General features: G+C 35.9%; 1 pseudogene; it reads left to right on the top strand.

Annotated features, from left to right (window-relative positions):
* Positions 1–13,389, top strand: part of LOC112837932 (density-regulated protein pseudogene) — a 280,113-nt pseudogene extending 266,724 nt beyond the window's left edge.
* The last annotated feature ends 8,972 nt before the right edge of the window (positions 13,390–22,361 follow it).

The following is a 22,361-nucleotide window of genomic DNA, read 5'->3' as shown; positions in this document are numbered from 1 at the left end:
GGAGGGGGGTGGGGGATGGGTTAGCCTGGTGATGAGTATTAAAGAGGTCACGTTCTGCGTGGAGCCCTGGGTGTTATGAACAAACAATGAATCATGGAACACTACATCAAAAACTAATGATGTAATGTATGGTGATTAACATAACAATTAAAAAATTTAAAAAATGTATATGCTATAGCCTGCATGGTCATCTCATAACAGGTGATTGGTATGTATAAAGGTAATAAGGGAAAAAATTTATTTGTTATATAAGAAAAATAGATTAAATATGTTTGCTTTTGGAAGACAGAAAATAAATTAATTTACAATGGATAGTTCCATTTTTAAAAGTCATTCTTATAAAATGGGTCTGCTTATGAAGACAAATTTGCTGAATGAACACATTTTGAGTCAGTTTAAGATACAATACTGCAATTTTATTATGTAGAATCTTTTATTCTGCCTATTCACTCAAACAATAAATAGGATTTATTGATTTATATAACTAGAATATCCAGTTAATGTAGGTTCCCACTTTTGCTTGACTTAGAGGTTCAATTACAGCGGTTCATTTTCATGTCCTTGTAAGATTTTTCTTTGGTGTCATGTAATTTCTAAGTCCAGCTTCCCTCTTCCCTCTTGGTGGTAACTTGACTCTAGAAGGTTCATGCTTCAGAAAAATACATCAAGTCAGAGAGATAAACAGAGATGGAGATAGAAACACAGAAAGACAGAAAGAAAAGAGAGTGTTTCTCCCCCAGAATCCTCCACCTAATGTATTTTTTATTGATATACATTGAATTAAAAATTTCCTCCAGAACTATTTTTTTTACTATTTTTTTTCACTTCTTCCACTGCATTCTACGTATCTTTCTAATTTATAGCTGATTTAAGATTAGAGATTTAGTAAGTCAGGAAACATGTATTTTCTCTATTTTAACACTAGTTAGCTAAAAAAGGTTAAGGGCCAAACCATTATTATTGGTGGAATATTCTGTTACCTTTTCTAACATTTTAAATTAGATTTATCACTTCTGTATATAAAAAATTGTTAGAGATTATCAAGATTTTAATACAACATAATGAAGTATTGAAAAAATTTTTGTTTTAATGCAAAAATGTTAAAATTAATCATCTATTCCATATTTTATAATAATTTGAAATTTATTGTTTAATTTATTTGCAAACTATTTGATAAGATACTGGCATATTCTCTCTTTTCTTCTTTTTATAATTTCATGCATTTCTTTATTGTTTGAATCTTTTACAATATCTGTTCATATTTACTATCATCTATTCTTACATAATAGTTTTTAATTTCTAAAAACTATGTGTGTACAGGGGAAAGGGAAAAACAGACATTAAAGAGACAGGAGAAAAACATAATTAAGCTAAGGTTCAGTTTCTCAGTCACAGAACTACTGGCATTTTGGACCAAATAACTCTTTGTTTTTGGGCAGGGCTTTCCTATGCACTGTAGAGTGTTTAGCAGCATCCCTGGCTTCTACCCACTAGATGCTGTAGCACATCCTCCCTACTCCCCACCAAATAATGACAATCAAAAATGTATCCAGCCATTGCCACATTTTCCTGGGGGGAGGGTGGGGAATGTCCCACGTTCTACCCATCATCACAATGAGAATCACTGATTAAGGAATCAAATATTCTGAGAGGCCTTCCCCTGGTTCCTCAACCAGAATTAGAACTCCCTGCACCTGACCCCATATGGTATCAATTATTAATTGTTTCCTTGTTTGTCTCCAGTAGACTGAATCTCTTCAAGGCAGGTGTTTAAGCTGGTTAAACCGTCGTCTCTTGGACTGTGTTCCTCAGAGTGTAGACTGGGACCACCTTCATCAGCAGCACCTGATCCTAGCACACAGCAAGTGCTCAGCAATTGTTGAATGAATCCATGAATTTTAGCATTTACTATAACAAATGTCCACTCTTTATTTTCACATTCCTCTGCATGAGGATCCTTTAAAAGTGTCACAGTGATTTCAGTTTTTCAGGAACAGGCCACATTATAACACCATGGATATTTTTTATTCCAGGTTTACAGCTATGAGTCTTCAAAGACTTCCTTTAGCTTCTCCCTGTCCAAATTACTACCATTTTTTAAATAATTTAAATAATTTTTTAAGATTTTATTTATTTATTTGTCAGAGAGAAAGAGCACAAGCAGGGAGAGCAGCAGGCAGAGAAAGAGGGAGAAGCAGGCTCCCCGCTGAGTAGGGAGCTCGACGCAGTACTCAATCCCAGGACACTGAGATCATGACCTAAGCCGAAGGCAGATGCTCAACTATCTGAGCTACATAGGCAGCCCCAAACTACTAACATTTTTTCTGGGTACCATTTCTTGGTACACTCAACCATCAACTCCTGATAGGAGGCCACAAACTGGAACTTGGATGCATGTTTTTCCACACACTGTGGTCTCTTCCAGACTGAAGACATGATGATCAGTCATTGGAGCAGGTCTGAGTTAGCAATACAACCGCTTTAACAAAGCAGAGGGCCCAAAGCAAAGGAGCTTTAAATGTATGTATGTACTTTAAAAAACTCAGCTACAACTTGAAATGATGTTTGGAGTCCATAAGTCTTCTCCCTGTTTCACAGGGTAAATCCCATCTTAGATGAATAGCCCAGTCAAAAATAGTATGATACATGTGACAGGATGAGTCAGAAGTGGCTCCCTCGTGGAGACATCACCATTCCAACTTACGTGCTATATGATGTGTATTCTGGGGGCATCTGGATGGCTCAGTCATTTAAGCATCTGCCTTTGGCTCAGGTCATGATCCCAGGGTCCTGGGATCAAGCCCCATGTTGGGGTCCCTGCTCAGTAGAGAGCCTACTTCTTCCTCTCCCACTGCTACTCTTTCTGCTTATGCACTATGGCTTTCTCTCTGTCAAATAAATAAATAATAAAAATTAAAAAAATCTTTATATGATGTGTATTCTGGAGAACTCTAATACCACTTTCAGGCTGAGTCTGGCCCTGTTCCCTCCTCAGTGCCACTCCTCTGCCACCACCACCAAGCCCTCCATTCCCCCTGGAGCCACATGGAAGAGCCCCCTATACTCTCTCTTGAATTGACTTTTAGATTCAGAGAGATGAAGATATTTGTAAAGCCAAATTTGTCATTTTGCTCAAAGTCAAAAATAGAGCCAAATATTCCAAGTTCTCATTAAAAGAAGTAACACAAGTTGTGTAGTCTCAGTTCAGTTATTAAGCTGTGAAATGGTTTCCTCATGTGAAAATACCAATTTTCATCTTTATTAAGTGAATTGGAAGCTATGATATATATGGAAGTATAAGAAGGCCTTTAAATGATGGGTTGTTTGTTTTTATTATTTTTTTCCATTGTACACAGGTAATAGCAATTTAAAATATGGTGCTTTAAAATAATATGAATTCAAAATTAGTTTTACACTATATATAACAAATAATCTTGGAATGTCAAATACTAATATAAGTATTGTTATAAGGATATATGTTTAAATTTTCCAAAAAGGGAAAACATTTTGCTTAAAGAAAAGCTTGACTTTATTCAACATGCACTTACTCAATGTACTTATTACAGAATTGTTTTAGCTATTAAAGAAGAACCACCTAGATTCCTATGTTTCCACACTAGATCATATTTATATCAAGTTTAAATTAAAGATGTATAATAGTGTCAAAATTTTAATTTTAATTTAATTTTTTTATTTTTTTAATTTTAATTTTTAAAGGCATTTATATGTAAAAACTTGATTTAATGATGTTTTTATACTACAGTTAAAAAAAAGCGAGGTACCTAATGACTGAAAAGGGACAAAAATACTATCATCAGTATATTGTAAACCATTACTATAAATTCAATCTCTAATAATTTTAAAAACTTGCAAATTATTAACCCTAAATAAAGCATCTGGACTATTGAGTGAACGTAGTTGAGTCGAATATAAAGGATCAAAGCATTATTTGGAGAAGAGTTGAACAGTATTCTTACTTTAAGAAAATAAATTAAATGATCTAAGATATAAATGCATGTTGCAGACCCAAACTAACCTTTAAAGCACACCTATCAGTAACTTTTACCCATTTTCATCCATCATAAAGCCAACTGTTTTTATGACAACACAGTTGGCATTAGCTCAAAGGTATTAGTCTCTCTCTGTTGGGACACTGTGTTGACAACATTCTCCTGTTGTTTGTCCATTTGCTTTACTTGGCAAACTCCCAGATTAATTAAAAATAACAATAAGAATGAAATTGTATAATCATTTTCATAAAGTGATCTGAGAATAAATTAACAGAAGCCTAAAAAGAATGGCAGAATAAGAAGTTCAGTATAATTTCAGTATATTTAAGGAATATTACTTTATGAAAATGAAGACTACTTTCAACTATGGCATCTGGTGCATTTGGAAATTGTTTCTTTCAATATTTCCTTCCATGTATAACCAGAGTCTTATGACTCAAAGCCATATGACTACTGTACTTGGTGATACATAAGAAAAAATAAAGAATTTCTATTAAGAAATTACATTGCACACACTCCTCCAGAAATTATGAGTCTAAAATCTCAAATAATAGTACTTTGTACTTCTAGAGTACGACGAATATGGCTTCCAAGAAGACTTTAAAGTTGAGAAATTCAGTCATTCATTCATCAGTGCAGTGAGGCTTAGAAAAATGCGTGGAGCTATTAATACAATGGTGATGCTTAAGGATTTCTATATCACAGCACACTAATATAAAGGTATTTAAAGCAAATATAACTTTTGATACAGTGCATTACATGTCATAATAGTGGTTTCATTTACTCATAAATTTTATCAGCTTTTATCTTCTTAAACTATACATGAAATGACAAACTTATGACATTTAACCAGTGAAAGGTTATAGCATTGTTTGTCCAAAGATATTAAATAGCTCTATTTTATAAACTATCTAATATTAAAAAATATTAATTAAAAATTCACCTTTAATCTGTAAAAGTGTATTTTTCTCTTCAATCAAGAGAAATTTAGATTAATAAAGCCATATATTGTAAAACAATTTGCAATGTTATTGCATATAATCTGCATTTCATTTGTATATCTACTTTTTTCCCTGGTCAGTTTTTATTACATATAGACAAACATTTTAAAACACTACCACTGTCTGATTCTTAGGAAGATACAAAACAAACTTTCTAAATGTAGAGAAAAAGCAATCATCTATGGAAAATTCCATGTCAAAGATTACCCCTCCTCCTTTAAAAGAATATGCTAGAGTATTAAGGTGAATGGTATATTAAATATTAAAGTGTAGGGGTGCCTGAGTGGCTTAGTCAGTTAAGCATCTGACTTGGTCTCAGCTCATGTATTGATCTCAGAGTTGTGAGTTCAAGCCCCACATTGGGCTCCACACTGAGCATTGAGCCTACTAAAAAAAAAACAAAAACTTTAAAGTGTATATTAAAAATATGCTATATGGTCTCTATTTCTCATAAATATTCCATAAAATAGATATTTTATATATTTTCAAAAATAACTTTCCTTTTATAGTTACACAATATGAGATTCCATGATATTGAAAAGTATCATATGGCCCAGTGTCTGTGATTAATTGACTGATCTAACACTTCTGAAACTCAGTTTAACATGTATAGACTTATATGGAAGATTTAATAGTTTGACAGGGAAAGTAAGAAAGTGCCTTAAAATTGAAACTAATAATAACGAAAATGATAATGTTAGATAACTAACATTTATAAGAACTTAAAATATACTAGGTATTATTTTTAAGATTTTATTTATTTGAGAGAGCGAGAGAGAGAGAGCACACAAGCAGGCAGAGGGGCAGAGGGAAAGGAAGAAACAGACTCACCACTGAGCAGGCAGCCTCATGCGGGCTCGATCCCAGGACCCCAGGATCATGACCTGAGCGAAAGGCAGACACCCACCCAACTGAGCCACTCAGAAGCCCCAAAATATACTAGTATTTTAAAGAAGTATTTGAAGAGACTAGATATATTCTATGATAGCTTAAGTCAGTAATACATGGGAAATAACCATTCTAGCTTTTTGAGGGATAAAAAAATGAAAACAAAATATAGATAATAAATACAGCAAAAAGGAAGGAAGCAGTATAAAATGCAAAAGTAGACAATAAAATTAGACATCTATCTTAGATATAAATTCACCTACTAAGAGAAAGTATACTTCAGAATTAAAATAAGTATATTAGTTGGGGGATGGAATGCAAAGAAAAATTAAGTGCTATGTTTGACAAACGTGAAATAGCATGACTTGAAGAAACTGAAAGCACAAATATGTTAAGGCAAACCAATTAAATTTATACAAATATAATGCAAAGTTTATGATATTTGTTTTATAAGGCTTAAGTATAAAGGGAAAAATTATACAACTGTAAATTCTTCTGTGTTTTGCTTTTTTTTTTAAAGTAGCTCACACCCAGTCTGGAGTCCAACATGGGACTTGAACTAACAACCCTGAGATTAAGACCTGAGTTGACATCAAGAGTTGGAAACTTAACCAACTGAGCCACCTAGGTACCCCTGTGTTTTGCTGTTAACATTAGGGATTTTCTGAGTATAAGTCAACTAGATATTAAATAAACTAATGACAAAAACAAAACAAAAATAACACCCTCCAACCAAAGCAAATAACAACAAAAAAATCCAAATCCCCTGAAATACAACAAAGTCACTAAGATACTACTTAAGAAAAAATAAGGCAAATATATATCCAATATATCCAAGATCAAATAAAACAAGAAAAATCAACTGAAACCTGAGCAAGTTCAGATGAAATATACAATGTTAAAGATAGACTTGTTCTGTAGGCAAATGCAAACTGTAATTTGGGAACTACGTTTTGTGCTTTCAAAACAAAATGGTATTGTATACCAGATATGATAGGGTAAATATAAAGACTTTTTGTCTTATTGTTTAAATTTCTTTAAAAATAGTTTACTTTTAAAGAAATAATAAAAACAGTAACTTGTGTGTTTAAAACATATTTAGCAGTAAAATGTATGACATACATAGCACAAAAGCAGAAGGCGAGAACATTAAATGTAATGTAAGAATCTCAAGTAATATAATATGGTTTACAAGCAGACTGATAAATTATAGTTATAAATCCTATAACTACTTAAATAACATAACAAAGTTTTGGTTTAGTCAACAAAGGAGATATTATGGGATAATAAAATTATGCAATTAATCCAAAAGTAGGCAATTAAATGAGAAAAGGACAAAAAAAGAAGGGACAAATAAATAGCAAGACACAAGATATAAACCTAAAATATCTAAAACAACTTTGATAGATGCGAACAAAGTTAAAGGACTTATACTACCTTACATTAAACATTATTATAAAGTTACAGTTATCAATAGAGTATACTATTGGGATCCAGATAGATGAATAAATCAATAGAACAGCTTAGAGAGTCCAGAAATATACACATGCATATATAAGTAGTTGATTTTTGATAAAGGTACAACTGGCAAAAATTCAGTGGATAAAAATAATCTTTTCAACAAACAGTACCAGAATAAATAGATATCTATATGCTTAAAAAAAAAAAGATCTTCCACCCATATGGCACAGAAAATAATTATCTGAAAATGGATTATAGCTCAAAATGTAAAGCCCAACCAGAAAAAAATTTTATAAGGAATCATGGGGGGGGATTTTTGTGACCTTGGCAAAAATTAGATCCAACCCCAAAAGCATGATCCATAAAAGAAAAAAAAAATAATCAAAATTAAGATTTTTAGGACCTTCAAAAAGCATTGTTAAGAGAATGAAAATAAAAGTCACAGAAGGGAGACTTATAATATATCTAAAAAAAACTTCTATCCACAATATACACTGACCTCTCAAAACTTAATAAGAGGATGACCAAAAAAACATGAAAACTATGGACAGAGGAGGGGGAAAATATGGCGGAGGAGAAGGGGACCCTAATCCAACCAGTCCCCAGAATTAAGCTAGATATCTACCAGCCCACTCTGAACACCCATGAAATCAGCCTGAGATGTAAGAAGATAGAGCTAGATCTCTACAAACAGAATATCGCAGGCGGTTGTTTCCGAAGTCTGAAGCAGGGAGCTGTGATTCTGCAGGCAGATATCAGAGGATAAATGGCAGTGGGAGGGAGCCTGGCTGTGGGGATCCTATACAAAGGGTGAGTGACAGCCTCCCTGCTGGGGAGAGGGTAAAGACTCACAGACCAGCAGTGGTGCGGGAAGGACTTTAGGGCAGCCCCCTGGATGGAAACTGCAGTGGTGGGGCCCCGTGTGTGAACTGGGGGTGGTTGGCAGTTTTAGAGGCACAAAAGGCAGAGAAGTCTCTGCCCCTACCTCCCCAACCTGGAGGCGAGGACTAGGAGCCCTGCTGAGGGACGCACAATCCAGGATGTCGCAGTTTATAGCAGCACAGACAGAAATGGAGATAGTGTGGCCTGGAGAGCTCACTGAAGAACAGACTGTGATCTCTCTGCTCTGAGGCAGAAGGTGGGAAATGATCTCCCTGCTCTGAATCTCAGAAGAGACACGGGAAGCTTCCAAGGGAAGCTACCAGAGAACAAAAGCCCCCCCAAAAAGGTTTTCACTGAGCCCATCCCCCACCACAGGGGGCAGGGCAACTCTGCCCAAACAGGGTTGCCTGAGTAACAGCATGGCAGGCCCCTATCCCAGAAGACAGGCTGGGAGAACAAGAGGCCTAAGGTCCTTAGAAAACAGGTGCATCTTGCTTGGGTTGTTGTCAATAATTTGGACTCTATACATTCCCTCAACCAACCCTCAACAGAATGACTAGGAGGAGGAAGCCCCAAAATAGGAGACTCAGAGAATATGACTTACGCCACAGATTTACAAATGGATTCAGATATAACCAAGATGTTGGAGATGGGGGCGCCTGGGTGGCTCAGTCATTAAGCGTCTGCCTTCAGCTCAGGTCATGATCCCAGGGTCCTGGGATCAAGCCCCGCATCAGGCTCCCTGCTCCACGGGAAGCCTGCTTCTCCCTCTCCCATTCCCCCTGCTTGTGTTCCCTCTCTCGTTGTGTCTCTCTCTGTCAAATAAATAAATAAATAAAATCTTTAAAAAAAAATGTTGGAGATGGAATTCAGGCTAGCAATTTTGAAGACAATAGGTAGAATGGAGAAATCAATTAATGGCAACAGAGAGTATCTAAGGGCAGAAATGAAAGCTGAATTGGCAGAATTTAAAAATGCTATCAATGAGATCCAATCTAATCTGGATAATCTAACAAGGTAAGCGAGGCAGAAGAATGAATTAGTGACCTGGAAGACCATTAATAGATAAAAAGGGAAAAGAGGAGACCAGGGAAAAACAACTCAATCCATGAAAATAGAATCAAAGACATAAGTGACACCATGAAACATTCCAATGTCAGATTTATTGGAATCCCTGAGGAGGTGAAGAGAGAGAGAGAGAGAGGACTAGAAGATATATTTGAGCAAATCGTAGCTGAGAACATCACTAATCTGGGGAATGAAAAAAACATTCATGGCCTAGAGGCAGAGAGGACCCCTCTCAAGATCAAGGAAAACAGGCCAACACCCCGCATGTAATAGTAAAACTCACAAATCTTAGAACCAAGGAAACCATCTTAAGGGCAGTTAGGGGGAAGAGATTCCTACGTCCAGAGGGAGGAACATCAGAATAACGTCAGACCTATCCACAGAGACCTGGCAAGCCAGAAAGGCCTGGCAAGACATATTCAGAGTACTAAATAAGAAGAACATGCACCAAGAATACCTTATCTGACAAGGCTATCATTTAGAATGGACGGAGAGATGCAGAGCTTCCAAGACCGGCAGAAACTGAAAGAATATGTGTCCACTAAGCTGGCCCTGCAAGAAATATTAAGGGGGGTTCTATTAAAGGAGAAAGACCCCAAGAGTGATATAGAAAAGAAATTTGCACAGAAAGGCTATAAAAACAAGGTCTTCCCAGGCAACATGATGACAATTAATTAATATCTTTCAATAATCACTCTCAACATGAAAGGCTTAAATGCTCCCATAAAATGGCACAGGGTTGAAGACTGGATAAAAAGGCAGGACCCATCCATATGCTGTCTAAAAGAGACCGATTGTGAACCTAAAGATACATCCAGACTGAAAGTGAAGGGATGGACATCCATCTTCCATGCCAATGGACCTCAAAAGAAAGCTGGGGTAGCAATTCTTATATCAGAAAAATTAGATTTTAAACTAAAGACTGTAGTTACAGACACAGAAGGACGCTATATCATTCTTAAAAGTTCTATCCAACAAGAAGATCTAACAATTGTAAATATATACGCCCCCAACATGGGAGCAGCCATCTACATAAGCCAACTGTTAACCAAAATAAAGAGTCATATTGATAACAATATGTTAATTGTAGGAGACCTCAATACTCCACTCTCAGCAATAGACAGATCATCTAAGCAGAAAATCAACGAAGAAACAAGAGCTTTGAATGACACCCTGGACCAGATGAACCTCATAGATATATACAGAACATTCCACCCTAAAACAACAGGATACTCATTCTTGAGCACACATGGAACTTTCTCCAGAATTGACAACATACTGGGTCACAAATCAGGTCTCAACCGATACCAAAAGATTGAGATTATTCCCTGCATATTCTCAGACCATAATGTTTTAAAACTGGAACTCAATCACAATAAAAAATTTGGAAGAAATTCAAACACTCAGAAACTAAAGACCACTTTGCTCAAGAATGTTTGGATCAACCAGGAAATCAAAGAACTTAAACAATTCATGGAAATCAATGAAAACGAAAACACATCAGTCCAAAACCCATGGGATACTGCAAAGGTGGTCCTAAGGGGGAAATACATAGCCATCCAAGCCTCACTCAAAAAAACAGAAAAGTTCCGAATTCACCAACTAACTTTACACCTGGAAGAACTAGAGAAAAAGCAACAAATGATGCCTAAGCCACGCATTAGAAGAGAAATAATTAAGATTAGAGCAGAGATTAATGAATTAGAAACCAGAAACACAGTAGATCAGATCAACAAAACTAGAAGCTGGTTCTTTGAAAGAATTAATAAGAGCGATAAACCACTGGCCAGACTTACCTAAAAGAAAAGAGAAAGGACCCAAATTAATAAAATTATGAATGAGAGGGGAAAGATCATGACTAACACCAAGGAAATAGAAACAATTATTAGAAATTATTATCAACAAATATATGCCAATAAATTGAGCAACCTGGAAGAAATGGATGCCTTCCTGGAAACCTATAAATTGACAAGACTGAAACAGGAAGAAATTGACAACTTGAATAGGCCAAAAACCAGTAACGAGATTGAAGCAGTGATTAAAAACCTCCCAAAAAACAAGAGTCCAGGGCCTGATGGTTTCCCTGGAGAATTCTACCAAACATTCAAAGAAGAAATAATATCTATTCTCCTGGAGTTGTTTTAAAAAATAGAAACAGAAGGAAAGCTTCCAGACTCACTCTATGAGGCCAGCATTACCTTGATCCCCAAACCAGGCAAAGACCCCATCAAAAAGGAGAATTTCAGACTGATATCCCTGAGGAATATGGATTCCAAAATCCTCAACAAAATCCTAGCTAATAGGATCCAACAGTACATTAAAAGTATCATCCACCACGACCAAGTGGGATTTATCCCCAGGATGCAAGGGTAGTTCAAAATTTGCAAATCAATCAATGTGATAGAACACATTAATAAGAGGAGAGAGAAGAACCATACGGTCCTCTCGATGCAGAAAAAGCATTTGACAAAATACAGCATCCTTTCCTGATTAAAACTCTTCAGAGTACAGGGATAGAAGGAACATTCCTCAAGTTCATAAAATCCATCTCTGAAAAACCCACAGCGAATAGCATCCTCAATGGGGAAAAGCTGAGAGCCTTTCCCTTAAGATCAGGAACACGTCAAAGATTTATTCAACACAGAAATAGAAGTCCTAGCAACAGCAATCAGACAACAAAAAGAAATAAAAGGTATTCAGACTGGCAAAGAAGAAGTCAAACTCTCTCTTTTCGCAGAAGACATGATACTTTATGTGGAAAACCCAAAAGACTCCACCCCCAAATCACTAGAACTCATACAGAAATTCAGTAATGTGGCAGGATACAAAATCAATGCACAGAAATGAGTTGCTTTCTTATACACTAACTGTAGAAAGAGAAATTAGAGAAACAATTCCATTTACAGTAGCACCAAAAACCATAAGATACCTCGGAATAAACCTAACCAAAGAGGTAAAGGAGCTATACCCTAGGAATACTCATGAAAGAAATTGAAGACAGAAAAAGATGGAAAAACATTCCAAACTCATGGATTGGAAGAATAAACATTGTTAAAATGTCTGTGCTACCCAGAGTAATCTATACCTTCAATGCCATCCCAATCAAAATTCCAATGACACTTTTCAGGCGGCCCTGGCCGTGGAAGAGGAGTTGCATGTGTTGCTTCAGCTGGCGGTAGTGGCGGGAGCCGAGGTGGCGGGGGTTGTGCGACCGCCCAGGTTTGTGAGATGGCTGCTGATATTTCTGAATCCGGTGGGCATGATTGCAAAGGAGACCCGAGGGGCAATACCAAGTTAGATGCAGACTACCCACTTCGAGTCCTTTACCCTGGAGTTTGTTCATTACCAACAGAGTACTGTGAATATATGCCTGATGTTGCTAAATGTCGACAGTGGTTAGAGAAGAATTTTCCAAATGAGTTTGCAAAACTTACTGTAGAAAATTCACCAAAACAAGAAGCTGGAATTAGTGAGGGTCAAGGCACAGCAGGGGAAGAGGAAGAGAAGAAAAAGCAGAAGAGAGGTGGAAGGGGTCAAATAAAGCAAAAAAAGAAGACTATACCACAAAAAGTTACAATAGCCAAAATTCCTAGAGCAAAGAAGAAATATGTAACAAGAGTGTGTGGCCTTGCAACTTTCGAAATTGATCTTAAAGAAGCACAAAGATTTTTTGCTCAGAAATTCTCCTGTGGTGCCTCAGTAACAGGAGAGGATGAAATCATCATTCAGGGAGACTTTACAGATGACATAATTGATGTCATTCAGGAAAAATGGCCAGAGGTGGATGATGATAGCATCGAAGATCTTGGAGAAGTAAAGAAGTGATTTTGAAAATTTGTCTCTATTTAATGATCTGAACTGAGAGTTGATATGGCCAAAGGGAGAGAGGCCTTTTAAAAATATGTATATTTATCCTACAGTAAAACTGTAGATTACCCTCACTCTTGGCATTTTCACTGTTCTGTATAAGGCTGCTTGTTTTTTTTTTATTGCCAAAGTCTAATAAACAGGGGAGACTGTCATGCTTATGCATGAAATAGAATTTAGTCAAATAAAAATTTTTGGTCATTTAAAAAAAATTCCAATGACATTTTTCAAGGTGCTGGAACAAACAATCCTAAAATTTGTATGGAATCAGAAAAAAATCCAAATTGCCAAGGAAAGGTTGAAAAAGAAAAACAAAGCTGGGGACATCACATTGCCAATTTCAAGGTATATTACAAAGCAGTGATCACCAAGACAGCATGGTACTGGCACAAAAACAGACATATAGACCGATGGAACAGAATAGAGAGCCCAGGTATGGACCCTCAACTCTATGGTCAAATAATCTTCGACAAAGCAGGAAAAAATACACAATGGAAAAAAGTCTCTTCAATAAATGGTCCTAGGAAAATTGTGACAGCCATATGCAGAATGAAACATGACCATTCTCTAGCACCATACACAAAGATAAACTCAAAATGGATGAAAGACCTCAATGTGAGACAGGAATTCATCAAAATCCTAGAGGAGAACATAGGCAATAACCTCTTTGACATCAGCCACAGCAACTTCTTTCAAGATACATCTCCAAAAGCTAGTGAAACAAAAGCAAAAATGAACTTTTGGCACTTCATCAAGATAAAAGCCTTCTGCACAGCAAAGGAAACAGTCAACCAAACAAAAAGGCAACCACAGAATGGGAGAAGATATTTGCAAATGACAGTACAGATAAAGGGCTTCTAGCCAAGATCTATAAAGAACTTCTCAAACTCAACACTGAAAAAACAAATAATCAAGTCAAAAAATGGGCAGAAGACATGAATAGACACTTCTCCAAAGAAGACATACAAATGGCTAACAGACACATGAATAAATGTTCATCATCATTAGCCATCAGGGAAATTCAAATCAAAACCACATTGAAATATCACCTGACATCAGTTAGAATGGCAAAAATTGAGAAGGAAAGAAACAACAAATGTTGGAGATGTTGTGGAGAAACGGGAACCCTCTTACACTGTTGGTGGGAATGCAAGTTGGTACAGCCACATTGGAAAACAGTGTGGAGGTGCCTCAAAAAATAAAAAATAGAGCTACCTTATGACACAGAAATTGCACTCCTGGGTATTTACCCCAAAGACACAGATGTAGTGAGAAAAAGGGCCATATGCACCCCAATGTTCATAGCGGCATTGTCTGCGATAGCCAAACTGTGCAAAGAGCCGAGATGCCCCTCAACAGATTCATGAATAAAGAAGATGTATTCCATATATGCAATAAAATATTACTCAGCCATCAGAAAGGATGAATACCCAACTCTTACATCAACATGGATGGGACTGGAGGAGATTATGCTAAGTGAAATAAGTCAAGCAGAGAAAGTCAATATCATATGCTTTCACTTATTTGTGGACCATAAGGAATAGAATGGAGGACATTAGGAGAAGGAAGGGAAAAATGAAGGGGGGGGGAATCAGAGGGAGAGATGAACCATGAGAGACTATGGACTCTGAGAAACAAACTGAGGGTTTTAGAGGGGAGGGGGTGGTGGGATGGGTTAGCCTGGTGATGGGTATTAAGGAGGGCACGTACTGCATGGAGCACTGAGTGTTATACGAAAACAATGAATTGTGGATCACTACATCAAAAACTAATGATGTACTGTATGGTGACTAACATAATAAAAAAAATTAAAAAAAGAAAAACTATGTACAGAAGATTTGAGCTAACAGTTTTGTACAAAAATATACAGATGGTAAACAATGAAAAATGGTCAATATCATTAGCCAATAGGGAAATATAAATTAAAACTACAATGAAGTACAACTATAATATTTATTAAAATGTTTAAAGTTAAAAAGACAGACTATTGACAAGAATATGGAGCAACTAGAATTCTTTACATTCCTGGTGGGAATGTGAAATAGTTCCACCTCCTTGGAAATTGCCAGTTTCTTAAAATGTTAAACATACACCTACCATAGGACTCAGCTATTCTGTCCTACATCAGATTATAACTAGTCATGGGGTAAGCCGTTGTGTTCTTGAAGGGTGCCTCCTTCTTTCTCTGCCTATAATGGACATGGTGAGGCAGGCCTGCTTTATTCATTTAAGGCAGATACTGGGATAATTGGACTGCATGTACATGATCCATTTTTTTCCTGTTTTCAGTTCTTTATTCATGTTCATTCATCCTTTCTTCTCTCTCTCCCTCCAGTCTCTCTTTCTCTCTCACTTTTAACCCCTCCCATCTGTCTAATTTACCTGACTAGACTGGTTCTAGGATACAGATTTAAGTTAGGAATTAGCATTAAGTTTTTAGTGGGATGTAAGGTGCTTTTTGCTCATGTGTTCTCTTTCATTCAGAATCCTGGAAGCTCAGAGATGTTGACTGAATTGCCCAAGTTATCTCAATAAGCAAGCGATAGGATTAGAAATCAGATCATGTTTCTGATTTCTTTGTGCTTATAATTATACAGATCAACTTAATTGATCATTAATATGCATATTAGAATTAATTAGTTGATATTGACACAGAGGAACACATTTTATATCATAAAGATTATATATATCATGGAATATGAAAATATTTTTCTCATTTCTTTTCATGTATTTTAAAAAACACTTTTTTTTTTTTTTTGCTATTCTAACTTTTAAATTGCCATGGCTGTGTTGTGTTTGAAGTAAGGAAATATTTGTAGCATTTAACAGAAAAATAACTTCTTTTATTAGTACATATTACAAATAATTTAGGTATATTTAGAAATCTATTTCAAGTATGATTATAACCAGCTCTCAAAAATGATCACTAATGTAGAAGAGTAGATCTACAAATAATTCTGACATTAAACCTAAATTTTATATTTGCCTTTTGAATAAATCTGAAAATGTCTATTTGTGAGAAACCCAGACACTTGGAAAATATAATGCCAAAAAGAACAATGGGGCTCAACTATTTGCCTTATGAGGCATTCCGTATTCTCCAGATTTCTTATCTTAATCTTAGCCTAAATTTTCTTGTTACCCTTTCCATGTTGTATTAATGGCTGAATTTTGGATAGATAATATAGTTACCGTCTCTCAAACTTTCCTCAAGCTGAAGAGGAGAACAAATTGATATAAAAATCTACCTAATGGTGATTAACATAACAATAAAAAAATTTTAAAAAAATCTACCTAAAAGTAATATATGCCATAGAAACATGGCATTTGGAAAGTACTAAGGAATGACTGTCTCATAATTGTTTACATAGTTATTACTGAAAACCATGAAGACCAAGTAAAATACTGAGTTTCACAGATGAATACTATTTTATTTTTTTTAAAGATTTTATTTATTTACTTGAGAGAGAGCACAGAGGGAGAGAGGGACAAGCAGACCCCCACTGAACAAGGAGCCCGATGCAGGGCTTAATCCCAGGACCCTGGGATTATGACCTGAGCCAAAGGCAGATGCTTAACTGACTGAGTCACCCAGGCACCCCATGAATACTATTTTAAAAATAGCATTACTATACAAACTTCATATTTATAAAGTTTAACACTGCAAGCTATCCCAAGATGTTGCTTTCTCCTAGGAATAGTAATTATGAGAACATTATCTTTGCCAATGAGTAGTTTAATAAAATAGTTCTCAGTGTTCATTTGTTCATCCTATACACATATGTATTACATTGTCCACAGAACTGTATAGGATTAAAAAAAATCAGTAAAGAGAAAAAAAAAACTTTAAACAAATATATGATATGTAAGAGTATTCAAAATGAAAACAGAGACAAATTGCTTTTAAAATATATTCATGCTATCTCTAAATTTATAATATTATATTGCTCTGAATAACTTGTTAACATACCTTGTTGGGGTTAATGTAGAACATGAATTCAGCCATAATACCTGGCTTGCTAAAATGTAACATGGAGGTAGCTGAGGGCAGGGAAGATTTCAGAGAAGGGCATGGGCCTTTGGAATGCCGAGGCCTGTGTAACCACTCTGCTGTAAGAATACCACGGGGAGCTGCCTTCCCCAAAGCTTTGTAGAGCAAGCAGCAGCCACCCTGTGATCTAAGAGATGTACGCATTGTCCCTTAGGCTACGTTTAGCAGAACACGTAGAACACGCAGATTAGCATATTGTATCTTTCCAGTAAACAGATCCTCCGAGTTCCTGTAAGACACCTTGTCACACATCATGTGCTTGAGAAACAGTGATAAGGATTTGTGATTATCCTGAAGGACCAATAAAAGTGGGAACAAAGAAGGGCAAAGGGTCTTCGTCTCTGAATGTTGACCCACTTGCCTTCTCCTCTCTTGCACAGCAAAGTTTGGAGTCATCTTTCAACCAATGGTACAGGGATTGCTGGCCATTCCTGGCAATACCTCAATACTAATTTGCTGAATTTGTCTTCATACGCTCATCTTCAGATTACTACCAATTATGATAGCTGCTTTTTGTTTTTTAATTTAAAAATACTACCCACACTATGAAAATTTTTAAAAAGATAAAAATAAAATAAAATAAATAATGATTAAATATTCTCTGAGTGCATGGGTGAGTGTATGTGTGTGTACATAATTTTTTGAATATTTCCTGCTGGCTATATTTTAATAAGCCTATAAAATGAGGATTACCATCACAATATTTACTAAGTACAATTACCATCATATTTCTTTACCAATCACAGTTCCTCCTCCCCACATTATAAGAGTAGTAGCTCCATGAAACCAAGAAACATTAAAGTTCAAATGGAACAAAAACTAAATAAAGCTACTTATACATTCCAGTTGTCAGCCAAACGTGTATAACTATGTTTGTTTTGGAAAAGAAAGTGCATTTTTTTAAAGATTTTATTTATTTATTTGAGAGAGAGAGAATGAGAGATAGCACGAGAGGGAAGAGGGTCAGAGGGAGAAGCAGACTCCCTGCTGAGCAGGGAGCCCAATGCGAGACTTGATCCCGGGACTCCAGGATCATGACCTGAGCTGAAGTCAGTCGCTTAACCAACTGAGCCACCCAGGTGCCCGGAAGTGCATTTTTTATATTTACAAAAAAAATATTTATAATATATACTCATATTGTTATTTAGGTTTTTGAAATGATATTTGAATATGTTTATGAATCTGCCTACTATCTAAATTCCAATGCCTCACCAGTAGAGGTAAGTTTTACTCTTAGCCATAAATCTTCCTGATGATATATATTAATAAAAGATTAGCATATCAACAAGAAAAAGGCAATACTCTGAAAAGACAAATAATATCATGAGTTAGAAATTAGCAGAAAAGGAAAACCCAAAGACATAAAAAAATATGGGGCAGAGGCACTGGGGTGGCTCAGTTGGTTAAACATCTGACTCTTGGTTTCAGCTCAGGTCATGATCTCATGGTTCGTGGGATCAAGCCCCATGTTGGGTTCCATGCTCAGTGTGGAGTCTACTTGAAAGATTCTCTCCCTCTGCCCCTCCACCTGTTCTTTCTCTCTCTCTGAAAATAAAAAAAAAAAAAAATAAGAGATGGGAAAATCTCTTAGACTCATTAACATAAATGCAAATTGAAACAACAACAAAAGAACACTCTACATCCTTTGCCCTTGCAAATATTCAAAAACCTGATGATGACAAGTTTTTTGGAAGATACAGAGATATCACTGTTTGTGGCAGTGCTGCCTGATATAACATTGTGGAGAGCAGTCTAGCAATACTTTTACTCTGGGTATAATTAAAAAGAAAGCTCCCAGATGTTCATTAGGAGATCATGGTTGTCATATATGCAATGGAGCAATATGCGTAGTAATTATTAGTTGAAGAGTCATAGGGAAATTTCATAAGAACAGTGTGGTATATACATAAAACATATCATAGAATACATAAAGCAGCTAAAAGCAACATTTTAGTTGTGCCACACATATAAGTGATAGAAAATAAAGTGCCTAGTGAAAAAATTAAAGTCTCTATAATGCCATTTCTATAAATAAAGAGGTCATACACAGAAAACATCTATATAATTGTGGCAAAACACATATGAAAATATTATACATATTAAAAGGTTCTTTTAGTTTTGTTTTTGTTTTAGAGAGAGGGAAATGTGAGTAGAAAATATAGATAACAAGGGAAAAATAAAACAAGAAAGAAGCCTTACAAAACCAAAGAGAATGAATATTGAACAGAGTTGTATGATTACTTCAGTTCTCTGCCCTTTGCTGGGAGTAGAGAATATGAATAAGTAAATGCATGAATGTGATTGAATGGGACTTAGTGTAATTAATTACATGAATGTCTGGATTCGGAAAACACAACTTCTCACAATTAGGATTAGGAGAAAGAAATTTGCTCACAAATATTGTAGTGAAACTATAGAAATTAAAGAAAACCAAAACACTCAAAAGCAAGTTGTGGCAAAAATACATTTTAAAAATGTTAATAAGACTAATAGATCTCTTAGCAATAGGGCAAAGGAATGGTATACTCATAATAATGAGAAAAAATAACTACAAACTAGAAGGGCATAACCACCTAAATAATAATTCACTGCCACCTCAAATTACCTTTTGCCTTGCATTCAGCCAATATCTCTCCCAGAAGGACACTAGTTAAAAACAATTTTCAGCCTTTTTTCCAAAGTATATCGAATACCAGTTTTCAAAACAGAGACCTACAAGGATTGCTCTTAAATGTCATGTGAAGAAATAGTTATTTAGGTAATAAAAGAGCTTGGAACAACACGGAACACTAAAACAAACCAGAATGGAGCAAAAACATTCTGTCCTGTTTCCATTAAAAGGATGGAGGAATGTAGATAATGCTGCTATAAACATCAGGGTGCACGTATTTCTTTGAATTAATATTTTCTTATTCGTTGGGTAAATAGCTAGTAGTGCAATTGCTGGATCATAGGGTAGCTCTATTTTTAACTTTTTGAGGAACATCCATACTGTTTTCCAGAGTGGCTGCACCAGTTTGCATTCCCACCAACAGTGTAAGAGGGTTCCCCTTTCTCCACATCCTACAACAGCTACTGTTTCTTGTATTATTGATTTTAGCCATTCTTACAGGTATCAAGTGATATCTCATTGTAGCTTTGATTTGTATTTCCCTGATGGTAAGGGATATTGAGCATCTTTTCATGTGTCTGTTGGCCATCTGTGTGTCTTCTTTGGAAAAATGTCTATTCATGTCTTCTGCCCATTTTTTAATTGGATTATTCATTTTGGGGGCATTGAGTTTTATAAGTTCTTTATATATTTTGGATACTAACCCTTTATCAGAAATGTTATTTGCAAATAACTTCTCCCATTCCAAAGGTTGCCTTTTAGTTTTGCTGACTGTTTCTGTTTGCTGTGCAGAAGCTTTTTATTTTGATGCAATTCCAGTAGTTTAGTTTTGCTTTTAATTCTCTTGCCTCAGAAGACATATCTAGAAAGAAGTTGCTACAGCCTATATCAGAGGTTATTGCCTGTGTTCTCCTCTAGGATTTTTAGTACTCGGCCATAAAAATAGAATGAAATCTTGCCATTTGCAATGACATGGATGAAGCTAGAAAGAGTATTAAGCTAAGTCTGTCAGAGAAAGACAAATACCATATGATTTCACTCAGATGGAATTTAAGAAACAAAACAAATGAGCAAAGGGAAGAAAAAAGAGAGGGAGAAGAAAACTAAGAAACAGACTCTTAACTGTAGAGAACAAACTGATGGTTACCAGAAGGGAGGTAGGGTAGGGTGGGGGGTGGGGGCAGGTAAAATCGGTGATGAGAATTAAGGAGTACAGTTGCTGTGATGAGCACAGGGTGATGTATGGAAGTGTTGCATCAATATATTTGTACACCTGAAACTAATACTACACTGTAGGTTAACTACCTGGAATTTAAACAAAAACTTAAAAAGGATGGAGGAATGCAACTAGTGAGGCTGTGTTATCTGAAGCCAGGGATGTGGCAACACCCAAGGAAACTGGAAACTGAGCTGACTTGCCTGACTTAAGTGGAGATCAGAAATGTAAGGCCTTTCAGATAGGACCTGAAACCATCATTTTACATATAAAAAGCCAAAAAATAGTTCAAAATATTTTTCTTGATTTTTTAATATGCCTTATCACAATGAATGCTGTTTATACTATGAATATTTATTAATACCAGTTATCTAAGTATTTAAAAAATGGATACAGATATTTTTAGGTGTTAAACCATAGTCAGTCCAGGTTCACTATTTTTCAAAATTGGTTTAAATAAAGTATATAACTCCATCTCCCCTTTTACAAAATTACATACACAGTAGAGTCATTTGCTTTTCTTCCACCGTACAGGTTAGCAAACTATTTCTGTAAAGGGACAGACAGTAAATATTTTTGGCTTTGTGGGTGACATAGTATGTTGCTACTACTCAACCATGCTGCTATAGGATGAAAACAATCATAGACAACATGTACATAAATGGCCATAGTTAGATTTGCTCTGCAAGAGGTGATACTTGGCCTGTGACCCACAGTTTGACAACCCCTGCTTTAGGCTAAAACTTCACATTAATGACAGCTTCAAAGTTAATAATTTTAAAAATAAATTCAGTCTGCTCTATAAAGTTGTGGAATTTTAAAGATAATCATTTATTTCCTTTCAAGTAGAAAGATGATTAAAAGAATTGTTGAAATGCCTCTTGCCTATGAATTTATCAGATAACCTGAAAATTGCTTGAGCTGAGAAAAGGAAGGAAGGAAGGAAGGGAAGGAGGGAGGGAGGGAGGGATGGGAGGGGAGGCGAGGCAAGGCGAGAAAAAAATTATAATTAAGTTCTTATGTAATGACTTCATTCAGGAGCTTTCAGAATTTCTAAGTATCACTTTTTTAATTGTATTTCTTTATTTGAGAGAGAGAGAACACAATAGACAGAGGGAGAGGAACAAGCAGACTCCCCATGGAGCAGGGAGCCTGACATGGGGCTTGATCCCAGGACTCCTGGACCATGACGTGAGCTGAAGGCAGCCACTTAACTGACTGAGCTACCCAGGCGCCCCAAGAATATCCAAGTATCTTGTATTAACTTTTGATCTGTCATCCTCGTTATTTTTTCCAGGCTGAAGAG

The sequence above is a fragment of the Callorhinus ursinus genome, unplaced genomic scaffold (genome assembly GCF_003265705.2).
Source record: "Callorhinus ursinus isolate GAN/ISIS: 27379988/994484 unplaced genomic scaffold, GSC_fseal_2.0 scaffold22, whole genome shotgun sequence".
NCBI classification, from domain to species: domain Eukaryota; kingdom Metazoa; phylum Chordata; class Mammalia; order Carnivora; family Otariidae; genus Callorhinus; species Callorhinus ursinus.
This window is presented reverse-complemented; position numbering and strand designations above follow the sequence as displayed.